The following is a 10,842-nucleotide window of genomic DNA, read 5'->3' as shown; positions in this document are numbered from 1 at the left end:
CAGACATTTTTGGCATGTGTAGGGCCTGTATATTGCATCATCTATTACTGATCCTATCAGAATTTCCTATGTTCTCTCTACTCAGAGTTAGTTGTTTCAAGTTCTATATAAACATTTGCATTCTAAAGTTTTCTTCTTGGTTTAAGACAAATTAGGATGTTATGTTGTTTCAGAGGTTCTGATGTCCTGCAATTGATTTTTTTTTAAAAAAAAATCTCCAATCAATGAAGATCAGAAAAATATATTTACCAGTAAAATAGAAAAGCCAGGTCCCAGGTCTGCTACCAAAAATTGAAAGTGATTGAGAGGAATAGAGGAATTATGTGGGTAATTGTGAGCAAGGACTGCTTCAATATATGTTCATTGCCTTGAATTATTTTGGTCTCTTGGTTTATGTAAAGGGATACACTATAGATCAAAGATAAATGTGCAAACCATTAACTATGGATTAGTCAAGCACTCCCCATCTGTATTATAGTTCACTGCATGTGCCGCATTCTATGCCACTTTGTATAGATGCCCTTGGTTTGAAAGAAGTCTTCTGTGAAAAACGTGTATCATTTGTGAAGAAACAATATATGGTTTTAGAATATTTCCATGAATGTAAGTGAAGAAGATGCCAGATAAGAAGCAGATCATGTTCATGCTACTCAATTACCTTTCTATAAGATGCTATAAATAGAATAAAATAGAAAATTTTATTGGCCAAGGTTGATTGGACATACAAAGAATTTGTCTTGGTGTATAAGCTCTCAATGTACACCCAAATACCAAAGCGATCAGTCATAGATGATAAATCATAGTTACAATTATTAATCATAAGATACAAACAAGAAGTGATAAAACATAAAGTGCCAATAGCAGAAGATAGTAGGAAAGATGAGAAGGTGAAAAATGAGAAGATGAGAAGATAATAGCAATACAGTCTATTACATGGTTAAATATATTTAGGCCTAAGACTGTGCTATGTTCAGCAGTGTGTGTGTCTTCGTGTCTAATTGTTTTGCACGCAGTGCCCTATAGCAGAGTGGGGAGAAGTTGAAACAGGTTGTGTCCAGGATGCGTGGGGTTTGTAAATATTTTCTCAGTCCCCTTTCTGGGTCATGCAGTATACAGTTATTCAATGGAAGGCAGACTGGTTGCAATTGTTCTTTCTGCAGGCCTAACTATTTGTTGAAATCTGTATCTGTTGTTGTACCATTACTACTGGTACTATCTTTTCTTTCTTTTGCCACAGTTCTTCTACTAAAGTGAAGGTAGGGCTGGCGGTTTGGATATGACATGCAATCATAGCAACATTCTTTTGTGAGTGAGTGCAACATTAGTGTGTATATGAAGAGTTGGGTTTAATCGCACATTCAGACTTAACATCTTGGCTTTTGGTTCCCCTGCTAAAGCTTCATTATTAATCAAGAAACCTGATTTTGAACAATGTTTGTACTCAAGAAACTAAATTAATCAATTTAGCTGACTTGCTCTGGTTAACAAAACAAGATGTCATTTATGCCATAGTATTTAATATCAGCACTGTAGCATTTTTTTAGATTCTACCCATTAGACCAATACAAGGCTCAATATTTGAAAAACTGTATCAATCTTTTTAAGTAAACCAATTCATTGTTACTGAAAGCTTTTGAATTGTCATTATGGTACATAGGAATCCTTCTAATCCCTTGTTAAGTCCTCGGACTTACGAATGACAGCTCGGCAACAGCCAGGTGCGCCGGAACCAATCAGGTGCGACCTGCGGTTGCCGGGCTGTCAAAGGCGCGGCTATTGGTCTCCCTGTCTGACAGCTCCGTATAAATAGCTGTCAGACAGGGAGGAGGTGCCGGTTTACTTGTTCATGCTTGCGAATGCCTGTTAATAAAGTTGGTTGTGTTTAACTTACCTCAGACGCCTCCAGCCTCCTTCTTCTAGGGAACTTAACACTGGCGATGAGCTGGTGGGATTTTGGGCTCTGAGATTCAACCTACAGAGGCAAGTAAGCGTAGTTGTTAGGTGCTCTGCACTGCCGGCTAGTTCTCGCTGCGTCTCGCTACTGTTTAAAAGGCATTTAACTATGGCCACAATGCCTACGTTCGCTCCGTTCGGGACAGCCGGCGAGTCATGGGCCGCCTTCCTGGAGCATTTTGAATGCTTCCTTATTACTAAGAACTGGCAGGGATATTCACAGGCTCGGAAGTGCGGCTTCTTCCTCAGTGCCTGCGGCCCCGAGATGTTCGGGACGGCCTGCTCCTTCGCGCCCCCGCGCCCTGGGACGAGCTCATGGAGGGGCTAAAGAATCATTACGCCCCAACTCCCTCTAAGATCACACGCCGGTACGCTTTCCGCCTGTGTGTCCAAAAAGCATCTGAATCAATCAGCCAGTTCCTCCTGTCGCTACGGGTTGCTGCCATTCAATGCGAATTCCCCAATCTAGAGGACAACCTGGTTGAGCAATTTCTTTGCGGGGTGAAGGAGATCCACCTCAAGCGGCACCTCCTCTCCAGGGCAGACATTACCTTGACTCAGGCTGTCGACGAGGCTAGGGCTGCGGAACTCTCGGAGCTGTCAACAGTGGAGATGGCCAGCTATCTGCCTTCCTTGCCTGCATCACCATCTCTGCCTCCGCCGCCTTCCCCGCAATCGACCTGCCTGATAGACAGGCTGGCCCCCTTGCCGGTTCCGATCTATGAAGACCAGGTCGACCGCCTCCGAGCCGTTCCCCGGCGGCAACAGCCTCCACAAGCCCGAACCGCAGTGGCGGTTGCCGCCTGCCTCGGCTGTGGCGGCAATCATGCCCAGGCGTCCTGCCCCTTCAAGGCTTTGATGTGCCGCCATTGCGGCAAGAAAGAGCACCTGGGCCAAGTCTGCTGGACCACCCTGCCACCTCCAGCTCAAGCTGACCCGTCTCTTCCGGTCTACGGTCCGCCTGCACCACCCAGGAACCAACCGCCCTGTCGCCAGCAGACCCGCCGAGCCAACTGCTACGCCCTGGGAGAAGACCTTCCTGCCACCCCTGCAGTGTCGGTCAGCCAAGCCGCAGCTGGTATGAAGAAAATTATCATCACCGTCTCCATCAAGGGGTCCCCCTGCCTCATGGAGGTGGACTCGGGCTCCTCCCGGTCTCTCCTGTCGTGGGCCACTTTCTCCCGCCTGTGCCTGAGAGTCCCCAAAGTGCAGCTGTCTCCCCCGGACACTGTACTCAGAGACTACCAGGGGACTCATATTCCTACCCTGGGCTGCTATGGGCTGCGGGTACAGTACGGGGCAAATGTTGTTTCCTACAGGTTTTGGTGGTGCAGAAGCCTCTACCGGCTTTCTTGGGCCTAGATTGGTTCACCCCCCTGGGCTTATCCCTTTCTGGGGTGAATTCTGTGGCGGACATGCCCCCGGACATCGCGGACATCCTGGCGGACTATGCCGGTGTCTTTAATGGCGAGCTGGGGAGGTATAAGGGGACCCCTATTTCTCTCAACCTAGACCCACAGGTTGCCCCCATCCAGCTGAAGGCCCACAGGTTGTCTTTTGCCTTGAGGCCTAAGGTTGATGTCGAACTTGATAAGTTGTTGGTGCAGGGGATCCTGGAACCCATCGACCATTCCCGCTGGGAGACCCCCATAGTGGTCCCCGTGAAGGCCAATGGGTCCATCAGGATATGCACCAACTACAAGTCGACCATCAACCTTGGCCTCCAGGCAAACCCCTATCCAATCCCTGTCATGCAGCACCTGCTCCATTCCTTGGGGCAGGGCTGCACTTTCGCCAAACTGGATATGGCGCAGGCCTACCAGCAGCTCCCGGTGGATGATGATGCGGTGGCTGCCCAGACCATCGTCACCCACCACGGGGCTTTCCGTTGTCGCCACCTTCAATTCGGCATTTCCGTTGCCCCAGGGATCTTCCAGAGCCTCATGGAGCGCTTGCTCCATGGGCTCCCTGGCATTGTCCCGTACTTCGATGACGTCCTGATCGCTGCAACCAGCTGCTCAGGGCTCATCGAAGTACTTTGGAAGGTCCTCGACTGTTTCAGTAGACTTAGTAGACTTAGACTTATATACCGCTTCATAGGGCTTTCAGCCCTCTCTAAGCGGTTTACAGAGAGTCAGCATATTGCCCCCAACAATCTGGGTCCTCATTTTACCCACCTCGGAAGGATGGAAGGCTGAGTCAACCCTGAGCCGGTGAGATTTGAACCGCTGAACTGCTGATCTAGCAGTAGCCTGCAGTGCTGCATTTAACCACTGCGCCACCTTGGCTCTTTCAGGGGCGTGGGTCTCAAATTAAAGCTCAGCAAGTGTTCTTTTGCTGTGCCTAGGGTGGAATTCCTGGGCTTCATGATTGACGCCCAGGGAATCCACCCCACCCCTTCTAAAGTCGCGGCCATCAAGAACGCCCCTGCACCCACCTTCAAGGTGGAGCTGCAAGTGTTCCTCGGTCTTTTAAACTTTTACGCACCATTTCTTCCTCACAAGGCATCACTAGCCGAACCGCTGCATCGGTTGCTTGACCGATCCGCGGCCTGGCAATGGGGCAGCTGCGAAGCGCATGCATTCGCGGCTGTCAAGGCCATGCTGACATCAGAGGCAGTCTTAGTGCAGTATAGCGACAAGATGCCCCTGAAGTTAGCCTGTGACACCTCTCCTGTGGGTTTAGGGGCGGTCCTGAGCCATGTTCTGCCCAATGGCTCGGAGGCCCCCATCGCTTTTTACTCCTGGACACTTTCCTCAGCCGAGAGGAACTACAGCCAGATTGACAAGGAGGCTCTGGCTGTGGTGTCCGGGGTTAAAAAGTTCCACAATTACTTATATGTTCTGCACTTTACCCTCTACACTGACCACAAGCCGCTCCTTGGGCTTCTGGCCGGTGATAGGCTGACCCCTCCTATCCTGTCTCCCAGTATGACCCATTGGACGGAGTTTCTCGCTGTGTATTCCTACGCGCTGAGATACCGTCTGGGCAAGCAGCTAGGGCATGCTGATGCCCTCAGCTGCTGCCCCCTTCCCTGCTCTGACCCCCAGCTGGTCCCTTGTCTGTCGGTTCCTCTCCATTGCTGAGCTGGACCTCCCTCTCTCTGCCACTGACCACTGACGTGGCCGCCCACTCTCAAGCTGCCCCTGTGCTCTCCCAGGTCATGGCATGGGTCCTGAAGGGCTGGCCTACAGAGGGCGTCTCTCCCGAGTGCCGCCCTTTTAAAACCCGTCAGTTGCAGCTGTCACTCCACTGCGGTTGCCTTCTATGGGGCGACCAAGTGGTCATCCCTTCCGCCCTCCGCTACCAGGTCCTCGAGCGTCTCCATGCAGACCACCCCGGAGACGCGCACATGAAGGCGCTGGCCCAGAGTTACATCTGGTGGCCCTGCTTGGACGACGACATCGAGGCCTGGGTTACTGAAAGCTTTTGAATTGTCATTATGGTACATAGGAATCCTTCTAATCCCTGATTTGCGATAGAGCATTAATTATACTCTTCATTGCTCAAATCTAGAGAGACCTATAAATCTTTTAGGATTTTGATATGCAACCTGAAAACCTTTAAGATTTGGGGCAATAATGCCAAAATCTCATAAGATTTCAATTCAGAATATCAAAACCTTGCAGAGTTTAGTTATCTTTTCAGGGTTTTTTTTAAGTTTTATTTGTTTTTTGGGGAGCACCATGGATCAGTTAAATGTTCAGTACGAGAACAAATAACAGCTGGCTACAGGAATTCTGTTTCAGGGCCTTTATCAGCATTGAATTCATCTTTTAGATGGCATGGAATACCTATGAGCATTTTGTAAGGTCACAATAATCACAGTAACTTGTTGACCGAAAAGAATTAAGCCTGTGGGAGAGGAAATATGAATCAATATAAATGGCTAGAGTTATTGATTGTAATACAGAAGTGACATTTATGAAAATGTTTTTATTCAAGTATAGGTAGTCCTTACTTATGTTCACAACTGAGCCAAAAATTGTTACTAACTAAGACAGTTGTTAATTGAGTTTTGCCCTATCTTGCAACCTTTTTTTACCACATTTATTACAAATCACTGGAGTTAAGATAGCAACACAGTTGTTAAGCGAGTTTGGATTCCTCATTTAGCTTGCTTTCAGAAAGTTTGAAAAGAAGATCATATGATTCAGGACATTGCAACCATCATAAACTCAGGCCAATTGCCAAGCATCGGAATTTTGAACACATGATTATGGAGATACTACAATGGTTGTAAGTGTGAAAAAATGGTTATAAGTCACTTTCTTATGCCATTGTTACTTTGAACAGTCACTAAATGAATGATTGTAAGTAAAAAACTGGTACTAGGTTTGAATAGAGTAAATCGTTCTATAAAGCAGCAGTCTCCAATCTTTCTGGCTTGATGGAGACAGCAGCAGTGGGGAGGGTAGAGGCAGGGATGAAAGAACCAGCAGGTTCTGACAGGTTCTGGAGAACTGGTAGCAGAAGTTTTGAATAGTTTGGAGAACTGGCAAATGGCACCTCTGGCTGGCCCCAGAGTGGGGTGGGAATGGAGATTTTGCAGTATTGTTCCCCTGCCACACCCACCAAGCCACACCCACAGAATCAGTAGTAAAAATACTTGAATTTATCCACCGGGTAGAGGGGATGGCTTCTGTCAGTGTAATTATGAACGGGGATAGTCATAATGACAAGTCAGCCAACGGATGACTAAGAACCATGTCAGACAGCTCAGATCCTTGGCATGGCTTAGCTAGACTGATCTGTGTGTGTGTGTGTGTGTGTGTGTGTGTGTGTGTTTGTGTGTGTGTGTGTGTGTATGTATGTGTATATATATATATATGTGTGTGTGTGTGTGTGTGTGTGTGTATGTATGTATGTATGTATGTATGTATGTATGTATCAGTGACGTGCAGTCAGGGGAAGCAGGGGAGGCACAGCCTCACCACTGTCAATCATGAAAAGGAAAAAAAATGTAAATGGGAAAAGGTGAGTGCTGAGGTTAGGCTAGCTAGCTGCTGCCACACCATGAATGTCTGCCTGTTTTAAAAAGCCTCTAAAAACGCCCTCTACTATGAGGCAGGAGAACTGCATGCCTCATCTATTCTGACTTTTTAGGCGCTCGAGCAGAGTTAAGTGAGGGTTAAAAGCCTAAAAAATCCTGAGGTAGTTGAGGCATGCAGTTATCCTGCCTCATAGTAGAGGGCGCATTTTTAGAGGCTTCAACTCTGTCATTCTGTTTAAAGCTGCAGTGTCGCGTTCACTCTTCCTCCTCTCTTTCTCCATTTCTGATGCTCCCCAACCTCAACCCATGCTCCCTCTTTTCCTTCAAATTTCCTTTTTTTCTTTTTTCTTTAATAAATGCAATGCTCAGGCATTCTCTCCTCTCCCGCAACATCCCACTGACTAAAGCACTTTCTTTCGCCCGCCTGAGCTCACGGCAGCCCGCCTAAGCTCTGCTGCAAGCTCAGGTGGGCAAAAGAAAGTGCTTTAGTCAGTGGGGTGTCGGGGGAGAGGACTGCCTCACCAGCCATGAACCTCACCGCACATCACTGGTATGTATATGTGTATGTGTGTACACACACACACACACACACACACACACACACACACACACACATATATATATGTGTGTGTGTGTGTGTGTGTGTGTGTGTGTGTGTTTATTTGTGCTGATAAATAATATATATACATACATACATACATACGTATGTATGTATGTATGTATGTATGTATGTATGTATGTATGTATGCCTGCCTAGTATGTAATATAGCCCAGGTTCAAATCCCAGTAAGGGTATGGCTAGCTGATGAGAGCTAAATAGCTTGAAATAGATCTATACTAGTCTCCCTTTATTTATTTATCAGCACAAATACAACAAAATGTAACAAAAAGGCAACAGTAAAAATATTGGGTTTCTGCCTGGATGGTCTCTTGTGACGAGCCGAAGGATAGAGAATGGAAGTAGTGATCTTCCTCCCATATTTGGGCATACCTGGGGTTGTAAAAATCTAATAGATACCTTTCACCCTGGCTTGGCTGATAACGGATAAGAGCCTGTGGCCTAATGGCTAAGATTCTGTGAGTTCTGGTTCTGGCTTCTGCTGCATGGGTATTGTATACATGTGTCATGCTTTATATTACTGTATATAAAGACGTTTTCTTTTATACATGAATTCTGCTGAATTATTTACTTGTATGCTGGTTGGATTGCTGCAAACTCTAATAGTTTCCTGTGCCCAACTTAATCTCGCATTTCTGCAAATGAAGCTTTGCACATTTGCCCACCACTTGCATAGCCTAATTCCCAATGGGCTGCAGGCCAACATTGGTCCATGACCTGGGTTGGAGACCCTTGCTGTAAAGGATTTTTGAATAATTTAGCAAATGCAGAATTATATCTAAAAAATTAGATGTTGATACTGTCATTTTATAGTAAACCCTAGCCCTGTGATGGTGAACCTATGCAGGTGGCACACGAGCCATTTCTGAGGGCACAGGAGGCGTTGCCTGTCAGCTCCAGCGCACAAGCACATGCTGGCCAGCTAATTTTCGGTGGTTTTTCGCTCTCCAGAGGATTTCCTGAAGCCTCCAAAGGGCGAAAAACAGCCCAATGCAAACAGGAAATGAGGAGAGAGTTGCTGCCACAGAGGAAAGACAAGCGGCAAGGAAAGAAGAAAAGAGGCTTATTTCCCTCATGCTGGATGCTCTGTTTCCCCCCGTCCCCTGTGCTACTAAAGAGGATCCTGCCTGATCGCTGGAATCCAAAGGGAAATGAGCAGAGAGCTGCCTGCATGGGGAAAGACAAGTGGCAAGGAAAGAAGAAAAGGGACTTCTTTCCCTCATGCTGGCTGCTCTGTTCCCCATCCCCCATGCTACTAAAGAGGATCCTGTCTGATCGCTGCAATCCAAAGGGAAATGAGGAGAAACCTGCCTACACGGGGGAAAGACAAGCAACAGGCAAGGAGGAAGGAGGAGCCACGTCACGATGTCACAACATGCAGTCTCGATACTCCGAAACCGTCATTGACACTTTTGCTGCTGGACGGTCCATTGAGACCTAAACTGTCCCGTAGAGATGGTGATCAGGAAGACAAAGCCTTGCTGGTCTCAGGGACATCGCAATGTCCCTGATTGACCCAAGGGAAGTGCTTCAAGCCAGCGGTAAACAGGTAATCCCCAGGCTGATGAAATTGGGACGTTCCGGAAGGAAGGAAGTGAAAAGAGAAAGTGAGTCCATCTGGTGAGGTATTTTTTCTATTTTGTTAAAGACTGCCCAAAGAAATTTTTCTTTAAAGCCAAATTAGATCCTTAAGCAAAAGAACTGAGCGGCGAAAATAACCTTAATTGGATTGCTGTGGAAAGTTTTTTTTATTTGTAACTATTCTTTGTGGATTGAAGTGGTCGCAATGTTTTTCATTTCTCCTCTTAAAGTGAACGGATTGATTTTTTTCTTCTGTTTTTTGTTGCTTTATTTTTTGACTTCTGGATTAAAACCTTCCTTCTTATTTTAACAATTTTTCCTATTACTTGTTATTAAACCTCACTAAAAGAAACCTAAATAACTTTGTTTCCTATAAGCCAGAGATAAATATTAGAAGGTGAAAAATTACCACACTGCCACTTGGAGATCAGAGGCTGGAGTTTTTGAAACAATGTATCTCTTTTCTTTCCTTATTTGACTTCACTAACTTTGTAGCTGAAGCGTTTGCAACTTGTTTACAGAAACTGATAAAGAGCCAAGGGCACGAATTGTTTTCACAGGTGCCTCTGAGAACTATTTTGGCAGGGGAAAGAAAGGGTGGGAATCAGAACCCTTCTCCTTTGAAGAGCATAAAAGAACTTGTGTTCAAGTCATTCTAAAATAAAAAATAAAAGAGGCCTGGAAGGCTAGAGTGGCACTGGTTATTAGGGTTGTTTTTTTCTCTTTCTTTTGTTTTGGAAACATGGATCAATATTCAGATGAGGAAACCTTAAAATTCCAAAATATCTTGTCTGGAATTCAAAATCTATTGGAAGGATATGGGAGAATTGAGAAGATAGTCTTCCTCACAGCAAAAGATGATGGGGTTGGAGCCCCCAAAATTAAAGGGGAGAATGAAGATATAGAAGATAAAGACAAGACAATAAATGAATGTACTAATGGAGCAAATATGGGTGAAAGTGGAAAGAAGGGAATATGGAAAAGGGAATTTGACAAATTGTAGCTCTACCCCAGATTCCAGGACACAGAAAAAGAAAAAATACTAATGATGATAGACATAAGAAGAGAAACTTTTTCAGAAGCAAGAATGACAACCAAAGACAAGCTAATTTTAGTAGCAACTGGTGGGCAACGAGATTATCTGAGAGACCCTTCAAGCAACAAAGTGTGGAGAGAAGTCTATAAAAACCTTATAAAGGAGATAAAAAGAAGACTGACACCACAATTGGCAAGAGAGATAAGATTGTTTTGTTACTGGAAAGATACAGGTTGACAATGAAAGTTATTAAAAAAATAGTTTAATTGTTAAAAATTGTTTAACAATACATACATGCTATGGTATTGGCAAAAGTAACTTGGATATAAATTCTAAACAGTGAGTTAGAAAAAAAGGAGGGAAAGGTTTAGAAACTTTATTAATTGACTTTTATTTAAAAGATGTTATAAAGGTGTAATGTTATTGGAGGATTTTTTGAAATAGCTAATGAATGCCATTATGTGGTTGTGTTTTTAAGTATGAATGATTTGTGGTAAAAGCATGTTCAAGTAATTTTAGTCAAATGAGAATTGTGGTACATTAATAGTAAGATATACAAAGATTTTTGATTTAAAGTGTATAATCTAATATGAACTGTAAGTAATGACTGTGGAAGAAATGCACGAAAGTTATCTGTAACCAATGACACGCTTTCTACAA

The sequence above is a fragment of the Thamnophis sirtalis genome, unplaced genomic scaffold (assembly GCF_051295495.1).
Source record: "Thamnophis sirtalis isolate CommonGarterSnake01/CBP01778 unplaced genomic scaffold, rThaSir2_p1.2 scaffold_4, whole genome shotgun sequence".
Taxonomy (NCBI): domain Eukaryota; kingdom Metazoa; phylum Chordata; class Lepidosauria; order Squamata; family Natricidae; genus Thamnophis; species Thamnophis sirtalis.
Note: the sequence above shows the minus strand (reverse complement) of the source record.